Source organism: Cryptomeria japonica, chromosome 2, assembly GCF_030272615.1.
Source record: "Cryptomeria japonica chromosome 2, Sugi_1.0, whole genome shotgun sequence".
NCBI classification, from domain to species: domain Eukaryota; kingdom Viridiplantae; phylum Streptophyta; class Pinopsida; order Cupressales; family Cupressaceae; genus Cryptomeria; species Cryptomeria japonica.
This window is the reverse complement of record NC_081406.1, coordinates 639,789,979-639,801,156: the sequence shown is the minus strand read 5'-3', so window position 1 is coordinate 639,801,156 and position 11,178 is coordinate 639,789,979.

The following is an 11,178-nucleotide window of genomic DNA, read 5'->3' as shown; positions in this document are numbered from 1 at the left end:
CCAAATTTGTCCAAGTATTCATCCAAGATTTGAACATGGCTTGTCAAAACATTAAATATCTTTGTTTCAAAATTCATGTCACTTTAGGCTAGATTTTGCATAGTCTAGCTTAGGTCCTAGGACATATTGTCATCTCCCTTCATTTTAGTCCTTTTCATTGCAAGCGTCCTCATTTTGCACTTAGGTTTAAAAATCATTTCCCTAGGTTTGCATTTCATTGTCATACCCAAGCTAGATTTCCATTTTGTTTTGATAATAATTGCCTTCTTGCATTTAGTCTCAAAATTTGGTTTGTCAAACTTGAAAAATCAAAACTTTGGATGATACCCTAAGTTGTTGTTAGGGAGTCTTGACCTTGTCTAAAATTTGTCCTTTAAGGTCTTGGCTTCATTTCAACTTCCCAAGGTTGAGTCTTTAGGTTTGCATTTCAAAAATTTTGTCCAAATCTTGAAAAAAAGTCCAAAAACATTTAGTTGCATTGTCATCCTTTTAGGTTGCATTTGTCAATCCCATTAGTTGCATTGCATAGTGACATGTTTGTTCAAATGAGGTCTCAACCTTCTTACGAAGCCATGTCATCACAATTAAGAAATCAATCATGTCAATCCAATCTCTACATGTCTCATAACTTGGATCAAACTTATCATGATGATTTAAATGTCCAAATACAAAAACTAGAGGAAAAACTAGCTCAAGAAAACAAGATCTTGGAACAAAAAGTGAAAAATAGTGAGAAGATTCGATCCCAAATGTCCAAAACATTTAAAAAATTTCAAGGTCCAAACCCAAAATTTGAGCCAATTGATGTAAAAGCTCTTATCGAACGATCAAACATACCAGCTCTCATCTCTCAAATAGAGATGATGAAACAATTTCAAAAAACAAGCACAAATTTCAATCAAGTCCCAAATCAAAATTCATTTGGTCAAATTTCATTCAATCAAGTCTCAAATCAACAACATATCCAATAGACACAACCAATGGTCCAATTTCAACAATATGTCCAACTGACTGTCAAGTATCAACAACAAACTCAGTGGACAACTCAGTATCAACAACTACAATCACAAATTCAAAAACAAAACTTGCAACATGCACCAAGCCAAATTTTGAACATGTCAAACCAATTTGATCATCATCTAGTTCAAAATCAAAACATGACATTAGACCAGGACCAACTCCTTTCCAAACAAGTTCAAATTCTAGATACAACTATGTCAAAACCTTGAAAGAAAGGTGGCCTTATTGCAAGGATCTTAAGGAATTACCAAGTGAGTTCTTTGAGGAAGATCAAGATAATACACTTATGTCTAGCAATGCCTCATCCCCCCACAAACAAATTGACTCTCCAATGGCATCTATCCCTACACCTTTAGAAGTTTCACAAGAACCTTCCATATTATCCTCATCAAATAATACACCCAAGGATGCAATTATCCAAGGGCTATCCATAATTGATTGCCAAGATAATCCAATTCATGATGCACATCCTTGTCATGTTTCAGAAATACAAGACCCAATGCCACCATGCACTTTATTGCCATTACCTATTTTAGAGGACCCTATTCAAAGTCCCTCTTCCTCATGTTCAAGCATTGATTCCTTGCTAGAATCCATCACAAATGTTCAAAGTGCATTTCCTTCATGCCAAAACATTGATCCCTTGTCAGAATCCCCCATGCATATCCAAAGTCCAACCCCATGTCAAGAGGATAATTTAGAGCATGAAGAAACGTGTCTTAAAAAATATCAAGATCAAGATCCCGAAACCTTATCATCCCATCTAATTGTTGACTAGGACCCCATGTTCCTAGACACTCATGATGATTCCCCTATTCTTGTCCATCCTATCCAAAGTCCTATTGACACTCCATTCCTCGAGAAAGATCAAGATATCCCAGTCCATCCAATCCCAAATGATCCCCTTCCATTTCATGAAAAAAATGTCCTTTCAAATCCCATTGGCATTCCACTTCCTAAGAAAGATCAAGATATCCTTTCCATCCTTTATGATGATCCCATTAAAAGTCCAGAGCAAAGCACCTTTAAAGAGGATTCCAATGATCTTCCTCCTTGTCAAGATCAAATTATTCCTTTAAATCCTCCACAAAATCCTTTTGTTCCTCCATCTCCTTGTCTTAATGCTCCATATACACTCCAAGATCACATTTCTTTTGATGATCCCATTATTTCTCCCATTCCATCTCTTGAAGAGCCTGTCATTGACCCATGTCCACTACACAATCCTAGTCCCCCTCATGATCCTAATCCCCCTCATGATTCTAATGTGTCAGTGCAAGATGTTCATGAACCCTCGACATGCATAATGGGTTCTTCCACTTTGGTGCAATCTGATCCACTTCAAGATCTCATTATTTCCCTCATATCATATCCACCTCATAATGGACTCGTGTCTTCTTCCCAAAGAAAAGAGTATCCTACAAGTCAAGATATTCATAAAGGCAAAGGAGTAGACCTTCATGAGAAAGAACCTCTCCATATCAAAGAATATCTTAAGGGTCATGTCTACACAACTCACTCTCAAGACGTTGGTATCCCTCCATCACAATCAAAACATACACCTTCCCCAGCATACTTTCCATCCATCTTAGGTCCTTATATCCCTTCATCCTCTATGCAAGGTTAGCAAAGGCACACATCCTTGAGTAAATTTAATCCATCCAAAAGAAGTCCATTTCATTCATATCCATCCATGCATTCCTTTCCCCCTCCAAGCAATTTGGATGCCAAGTATAAAAGTCATAAGTCTAGAAATCCACATGTATTCAAGGATCAACATGTCCAATCTAATCAACATGTCAAAGCAAAGAAAAATATGATCCAAAAAGAAAAGGAAAAATCCAAAAGTTCACAAAGGCCCATTGCTCAAAAACCAAATTCAAAATATATATGGGTTCCTAAATCCCTTATGCAAGCAATGCACTCCAAGGAACCACAAAAGCATGAAAAATCAAAAACCATGTGGATCCCTAAGCGGCTCCTTGAAGCACAAAAGCCTAAAGAAACATCCAACTTGGCATCCAAAGTTTCTATTCCTCCATCCAACCCTCTCAAATTTGTTCCTCCATCACCTTCTTCATCCATTTTGGGCCCTTATGTCCCAAAATCCCAAGCTATTCCTTCATCCAAATCTCACAATCTAGGATCCATTTTTCCTCCATCAATCCACCACCTATCAAGGTGTGTTCCAATGTTGATCTTGCCTTCATTTCCATCCACTCAAGCCCAATTATTCCAATACCCTATTCATTATCCAATGCATATTTTTCATCCTTCGATCCCTTTGATCCAATCCTTTACATAAATCCTCGCCTTAGTTTCATCTCTTTTTCCATGTCCTTATCCTACCAACATCTTTGAGCATACTTTTAAAGGTCATGGTCCTTTTTTTCAAGGCTACTATCCAAACAAAAAGATGTTTTAGTCCTTCTTCCATCCCTTATCATGTGTCCATCTTCTATTGAAAAAGTCAAAATACAAAAAAAAAAAAAGTGAAAAAAAAAAAAGAAAAAAAAAAACGTAAAGCAAAAATAATTCATCCACTGGTGAAAACCTTGCAAACAGACGCCTTGGCAAGTACTGTGATGAAAACTTGGCAAATAGGCATCATGTGTAATCTATGAACTTCTTGCATACCATACTTGGGGACAGGTTTTATCCTATCATATCCTTTTGTCCTTCATTGTTCCATTATCCTATCAAACCCTTGTCATTACCCTTCATATCCTATTGTCCCTCATGTCCATATCCCCTTTTCCACCTTTGATCTTGACAAGGCTGAGGATCATCATGAGCATCATGCATCTTATTTGCAGCTTTTAGTCTATCATAGCTTTTGGTATTTATCCATTTGCTTATTACAACCTTTCATCCATATTCCCTAGCTTATTGCAACTTTCTGCCACTATCCCTTAGCCTACCCCGACCTTCAGTCCATGTCCCTTATCCATTCTTGGTCTTGCTTATCCTATCCATATCTTATCACTATCCATACACTCTTTTTTTTGTTCCTTGATCTTGATTTGACATAAGGACGCAAAATTTAAACATGGTTTCAAAAACCTCTTGACATGTCCCTCATGCCATGTCACTGCTTTACATTGTCATATCCAGTCTCTTGTCCCATCACACAATAGCCCTTGAAAATTGCATCTGTATTGTCTCCATGATAAAAGGCCATTGTCTTCCCTCTATCCACCAACATTTCAGAAAGCCTGTTTATTCACCTGTCATATTCCTTGCCTTGCTAGACACTGGGGGCGAAATCCCTAAAAAATCAAATAATGTCCTGAAAAAATCCCTAAAAATCATATAATGTCCTGAAAAAATCCCTAAAAATCAAATAATGTCCTAAAAAAATCCCTAAAAATCAAATAATGTCCTGAAAAAATCCCTAAAAAGTCAAATAAAGTCCTAAAAAATGAACAAAAAAAAATTGTAAAAAACTCGAAATTCCTACAAAGTGAAAACATCAAAATCCAAAAACAATTTCTTTGGCATTTTGCATTTTGTCAATAAATGGTCCCCTTTGTGCATAGATAGATCGCTGAGCATACATCCAACGACAATCAATCAAACCTTGTGCTTTAATGAAATCATGCATTAATAGATAAACTGTTTGACCAAGCAAGCATTCAACCTAATCACAGTTGTCACATCAATCCAAATAGCATTAACATTACCATTGGTCCTTATCAACATTATCATGGGTCTTATACAGGGTGTGGTATACTTGAAACCAGACTGTGTCCTGTCTTCGACGGGGTACCGCATTCCCTGAAACCAGACAGCATGATCATTCTTGTTTTCCACTTTTGATATTGACAATCAGAATATTTGTTTGACTTGGTTGAATTTGTGCATCTTATCTTTTTACTGATTTATCTTTGGCTCCAATCATGTTCCTATGTTGCCCGATGATGTCACTGAGTGATTTAGAGTGACCAGGATGGTTCATGGTCCCTTTCCTTTTTTGTTGTGTTTGTTGTTTGTGGAATGTTTGTCACAAACTGGGGACTCTATATCATTGGGTGTCTATGATAAGTACGTTTTCTTTATGAACGCCGCACATACCTTGACCCTTGATGTATGCACCCTAGGATGCTTTACTCATTGCTTGTGTGCGATGTGTCTGTCTTTTGCAAAAGGGGTTGCATTCCAGCTTTTGCCTTCAATGCCATGATGCTCTGCATCCACTTTGCTACAATAAATAAAGGTTCTCACCTACTTATGTGCATTTGTGAAAGCAAGTTTTCCTTCATCTCTAACTATCCTCTGTCTAATTTCTTCTTACTAACATTTCTTCTGTCAGTCTTGGCAGTCCGTTCGAACCTATCATCTTCTATCATTCTTATCAATCACTTGGCCTCTTTTCTATATTTTTCCATCCAATTCCTCGAGGGGGCATGCATATGTCATTGTTATTGTCTGGGGCATTTTCATTATTGTTCTTTGAAACAACGCTTAGAATTGCATTGTCTCAAAGAGGGGCAAAATGTAGACATCTAAAAATGGTTAATGCTTGTGGAGTCATACTTTAACATTTACACATTGCCTTATTTTAGGGTTCTTGCGTCGCATTAACATTTTTTCTATGTTGCGCATTTGGTCTTTATCATTTGTGAGCATCGAATCCTTCTGCATTCCTCATTTTTATCGCTTTCAAATTAGGTCTTGTCAATAACAATCTTCAGTCATGATTTTGGTCGATCTTATCCTGTCGCATCAATGTGCGTGCTCATTTATCATCATTTTGGACATCATCAATTCTAATCGATGATAGAATTAGGCTTTTGTCCTCTTATCAATCTTTCAATCATCTTTAGCTTGTTAGTAATCAGTTGTGATTATCAACTTGTCAATCTCGTCATTTTGCGATCGATTCATCATCGATCCTTGTCCTTGTCAATCTTGTCATTTTGCGATCGGTTCATCATCGATCCTTGTCCTTTTCAATCATGTCAATTTGGATCGATTAGTCATTGTTCCTCGTCAATTGGCACTTATCAATTTGATCTCCTTGTTAATCTTGGTCAATTTGTCATTGATTTTTGTCAACCAATCTCAATCATTTATCAACATTGGTCCTTTGTCAATCAGAATCATGATCAAACCTACATTAATTTTTTGTTGTCTTGACCTAATTCCTTGTCCTCTTATTTCTAGGGTTTTATGATTTGTTCATTTAATCCTTTTCTTCTTCTTTGTGGGTTAAATAAATCTATTTATTTAGTCCTAGGTCTCTTTCATGAATTAATTAATGGATGAAAACCTATTAATTAATTCACCTAATTTCTATTTCATCTTTTTCTTCAATTTTCTAATTTGCTAATTTCTCCTACTTTCTAATTTCTATTTCTATTTCAAGCTTGCCATAGTTTGTCATGCATTTTGCATAGCAACTTGTCATAATTTGTCATAATTTTTCATACTCCTTGCATAGCAACTTGTCATTTGTCATAATGTTGCCATTCTTGATTTGAATTTCCTTTCAAATCTCTTCATGCTAATCTTGTCCTCTCTCCAATTTGTCTATAAATTGGATGAGTTTCTTCAATCAAAGGAAGGAATCACATTTTTAGAATCAATCAATCAATCAATCCCATTTTCGAGTAGCCTTATGCTGTGAATTTCATCTCTCAACAACTTGCTTTCCATATGCATTTTGCACTTGTAGGTGAGATCCACATCAAATTTGAAGGTGAAAGAAGAACAATGGAGCCACATGAAGGAGCTATCTACATCGGTTTGTTTCAGTTTCATTCAATTTGAATATCTTGTCTTTATGTCTTTGTCTTCTGCATTCCTCATTTTTATTGCTTTCAAATTAGGTCTTGTCGATAACAATCTTTAGTCATGATTTTGGTCGATCTTATCTTGTCGCATCAATGTGCGTCCTCATTTATCATCATTTTGGACATCATCAATTCTAATCAATGATAGAATTAGGCTTTTGTCCTCTTATCAATCTTTCAATCATCTTTAGCTTGTTAGTAATCATTTGTGATTATCAACTTGTCAATCTCATCATTTTGCGATCGATTCATCATCGATCCTTGTCCTTGTCAATCTTGTCATTTTGCGATTGGTTCATCATCGATCCTTGTCCTTTTCAATCATGTCAATTTGGATTGATTAGTCATTGTTCCTCGTTAATTGGCACTTATCAATTTGATCTCCTTGTTAATCTTGGTCAATTTGTCATTGATTTTTGTCAACCAATCTCAATCATTTATCAACATTGGTCCTTTGTCAATCAGAATCATGATCAAACCTACATTAATTTCTTGTTGTCTTGACCTAATTCCTTGTCCTCTTATTTCTAGGGTTTTATGATTTGTTCATTTAATCCTTTTCTTCTTCTTTGTGGGTTAAATAAATCTATTTATTTAGTCCTAGGTCTCTTTCATGAATTAATTAATGGATGAAAACCTATTAATTAATTCACCTAATTTCTATTTCATCTTTTTCTTCAATTTTCTAATTTGCTAATTTCTCCTACTTTCTAATTTCTATTTCTATTTCAAGATTGCCATAGTTTGTCATGCATTTTGCATAGCAACTTGTCATAATTTGTCATAATTTTTCATACTCCTTGCATAGCAACTTGTCATTTGTCATAATGTTGCCATTCTTGATTTGAATTTCCTTTCAAATCTCTTCATGCTAATCTTGTCCTCTCTCCAATTTGTCTATAAATTGGATGAGTTTCTTCAATCAAAGGAAGGAATCACATTTTCAGAATCAATCAATCAATCAATCACATTTTCGAGTAGCCTTATGCTGTGAATTTCATCTCTCAACAACTTGCTTTCCATATGCATTTTGCACTTGTAGGTGAGATCCACATCAAATTTGAAGGTGAAAGAAGAACAATGGAGCCACATGAAGGAGATATCTGCATCGGTTTGTTTCAGTTTCATTCAATTTGAATATCTTGTCTTTATGTCTTCATTGATTGGATTGGGATTACTTTCATAGCAGCTTTAGGTTTTGTGGTTGTCCTAATTGCTATTTATTTTGATGCTTCCCGATTTCCTGATCTAGAATAGGTATTTTATGATTCTTATTGATCACTACTCAAGAATTATGTGGGTCACATTCTTGAAAGACAAGTCTGAAGCATTTGGAAAGTTCAAAGCTTTCAGAGCATTAGTAGAGAAAGAAAGTGGTAAAAAGATAAAGTGCTTGAGAACTAATCAAGGAGGAGAATTCACCTTTGATGAATTCAATACGTACTGTGAAGATAACAGTATCAAGAGATAGTTGTCTTCCCCAAGGACACCACAACAAAATAGCATAGCAGAAAGAAATAACAAGACTGTAGTTGATGTTGGTATTTTGGTATGGTTTTGTCATTGATGTCAACACCTACTAAACCTTATCAACTCTGACACTTTGGAGAATCAGCAACATTCACTAGCAAGCAAATGACTCATGCATAGTCACCGGTATCTGGCACACCAGTAGGATATAATGATCACCGACACTTGGAATGGCATGGAAAACACTTGGTTATGTCGAAGACATCATTTGGAAACTTTGTCTTTAAGATTTGTTTATTGGCATATTCGTATTAGCATATTTGTTGTTACCAGCAAATAGGTCCAGGTTATACACCAGCAGGTTTATCTTTTCCAGATCAGTATGGTACGCTATAGAGATGATTTATTATTGTTGTAAATGCATTAATCTAACATGTTGAATCAGTTATTGTGTCAGGCATTAATTTATTTCTAAATTGATTTTATTGTAATATCCTTTAGAGCTGACCTACTAAAATTGGTCCTAGGTTATGATATAAATGTAAGATCTTATTTGTAAGATCGAATGTGGAATGCGAAAAAGGATTGTGTGGAGGTATATGCGAGAATAAGCAGATCTATACACATAGACATCATTTGAAGGTGAAGCAAGGTTTTTGTGAAAGCATATCAAAACTACACCGATACTGAATCCAGCATATGAAGATGTTATTTTGAGCAGTACATCCTTATTGGATTTAACCATCCAATTGTAGTCAGTGTGACTCCTATTTTGTGTTTGAGCAGTGAGCTCTAGGCGCTTGGCCTTTCTGCATGTGCAGACCCCATTTGTATACATATACTATCTACAGTAGTATTATCTGATTGTGGGTAAGGTTTCCCACCATTTTTTTTCCCCTTACAGGGTTTCCACGTACAAATATTGGTGTTATGTGTTGTGGATGTTATTATCTTTCTATTTCATGTATTAATCTTTACCGGTACTGCAATTAACTAATAAACTGTCTACCAATATAAACGATTGGTTTACCGGTATTAAGCATTAAGTTGGTTAAGTTGTTTTTGGTTTGAATTTATTAGACAATTAATTCACCCCCCCTTCTCAGTTGCCTCCGGGACCTAACAATTGGTATCAGAGCTTAGTCCTCTTTTTGCAGAAGTTTAACAGCTTGAGGAGATCCAATGTCTACTAACTATTTCAGGAAGGACAGTCCTAAACTTGATGGAACCAACTATGGCATATGGAAGATCAAAATGGAGACATATTTAAATTGCATTGGAAAGGACATCTAGGAAGTTACAAAAAATGGTTATATTGCTCCTACTCCCAGTCAGACTAATCCACCTACCTTGGGAAAAGATGAAAAAAATGATTGCAAAGCAAGAGAAGCAGTTTTGAGCACATTAACAGATCAGCAAATCATGGGATTATTAGATAGATCAACTGCTAAAGCTATTTGGGATCATTCAGAAACACTGAATGAAGGAGATTCCATAGTCAAAATTACAAAAATTGAAAGCTTCTGGGTCAGGTATGAAAATCTAAAAATGGAAGAAGATGAAAGGATTTCTGCTTTTATGGAAAGAGTTAATGAAATTGTTTTGGGTATTAAATATTGTGGAGGAACCTTAAGTGAAGATGAAATTGTTTCAAAAGTTTTAAGAGGATTTCCATCGGTATATAAAATGAAGGTTACTAATATAATGAGTTAAGAACAATGCCTAACACATCAGTAACTAGGGATACATTGATTGTAAAACTCTCATCTTTTGAAATTGAGGAATTTGGTCCTATTGCTACTATAAAGACAGATTTAGCTTTTAAGGCATCAACATCATCTGCACCATCATTTGACAAATCTGATTGGAAAGCCTTTTATGAAAGAGAACTTGAAGAAAGTAGGAGAGAAAATGAAGAACTTGAAGCACTATTTGCAAGAAAAATGCCTAAAGGCCCAGTAGGAAGTAAGTATGAAGGTAAAGAACCCTTTAAATGATTTAACTGTAATAAGATTTGTCATATGGCTTCTAAATGCCCTGATAGACATGCTAGACTAAGAGAAGAAGCTAGAAGAACATACAAGCCTAACCCAGAATATCAGAGATACATATTAAAAGAATAAAGACAAATCTTGTTATCTTGATGATGAAGGAGTGACTGATGATTCTGATGAGGATCCGATAGACAATGGATGGGCTTTTGTTGCTATAACAGAAGATCAACCAGCACCTACTATTCAACCAGTAGAGCAGGCCCTAGAAGCTAAAGTTGAAGTAAAGGATGAATGGATCATTGATTTAGGATGCTCACATCATATGACTGGAGATAAAAGTAAATTCTTGAACTCCCAGAATATAATGGAGGCTTAGTGAGATTTGGAGATGATAAAGCTTGTTTGATCAAAGGTAAAGGTACAATATCTCTTGATGGTAAGCATAATATTGACAATGTTTACTATGTTGAAGGTTTAAAGCATAATCTTTTGAGTGTTGGTCAATTAGTTGAAAAAGGATTTCAGTTACAATTCAAAAATGGAAAATGCAAAATCATGAATAGAACTGGTTTGGAAATTGCAACCGATAATCAAACTAGAGGTAATATCTTTCATTTGAATAACAGTGAAAAGACATGCTTGATTGCACATATTGATGAAAGTTGGCTATGGCATAAGAGACTCTGTCATTTAAATTTTGATTGCATGGTAAAAATCAGTACTAATAAGGCAGTTAAGGATTTACCTAAAATTGTCAAACCTCACAATACAGTATGTAAGGAATGTCAATTTGGAAAACAAGTTAGAGCTACTTTTAAAAGTATTCCAGAAAAATCAAATAATGCTCTTGACTTAATCCATATTGATTTATGTGGTCCAAATAGAACTAAAAGTTTGCA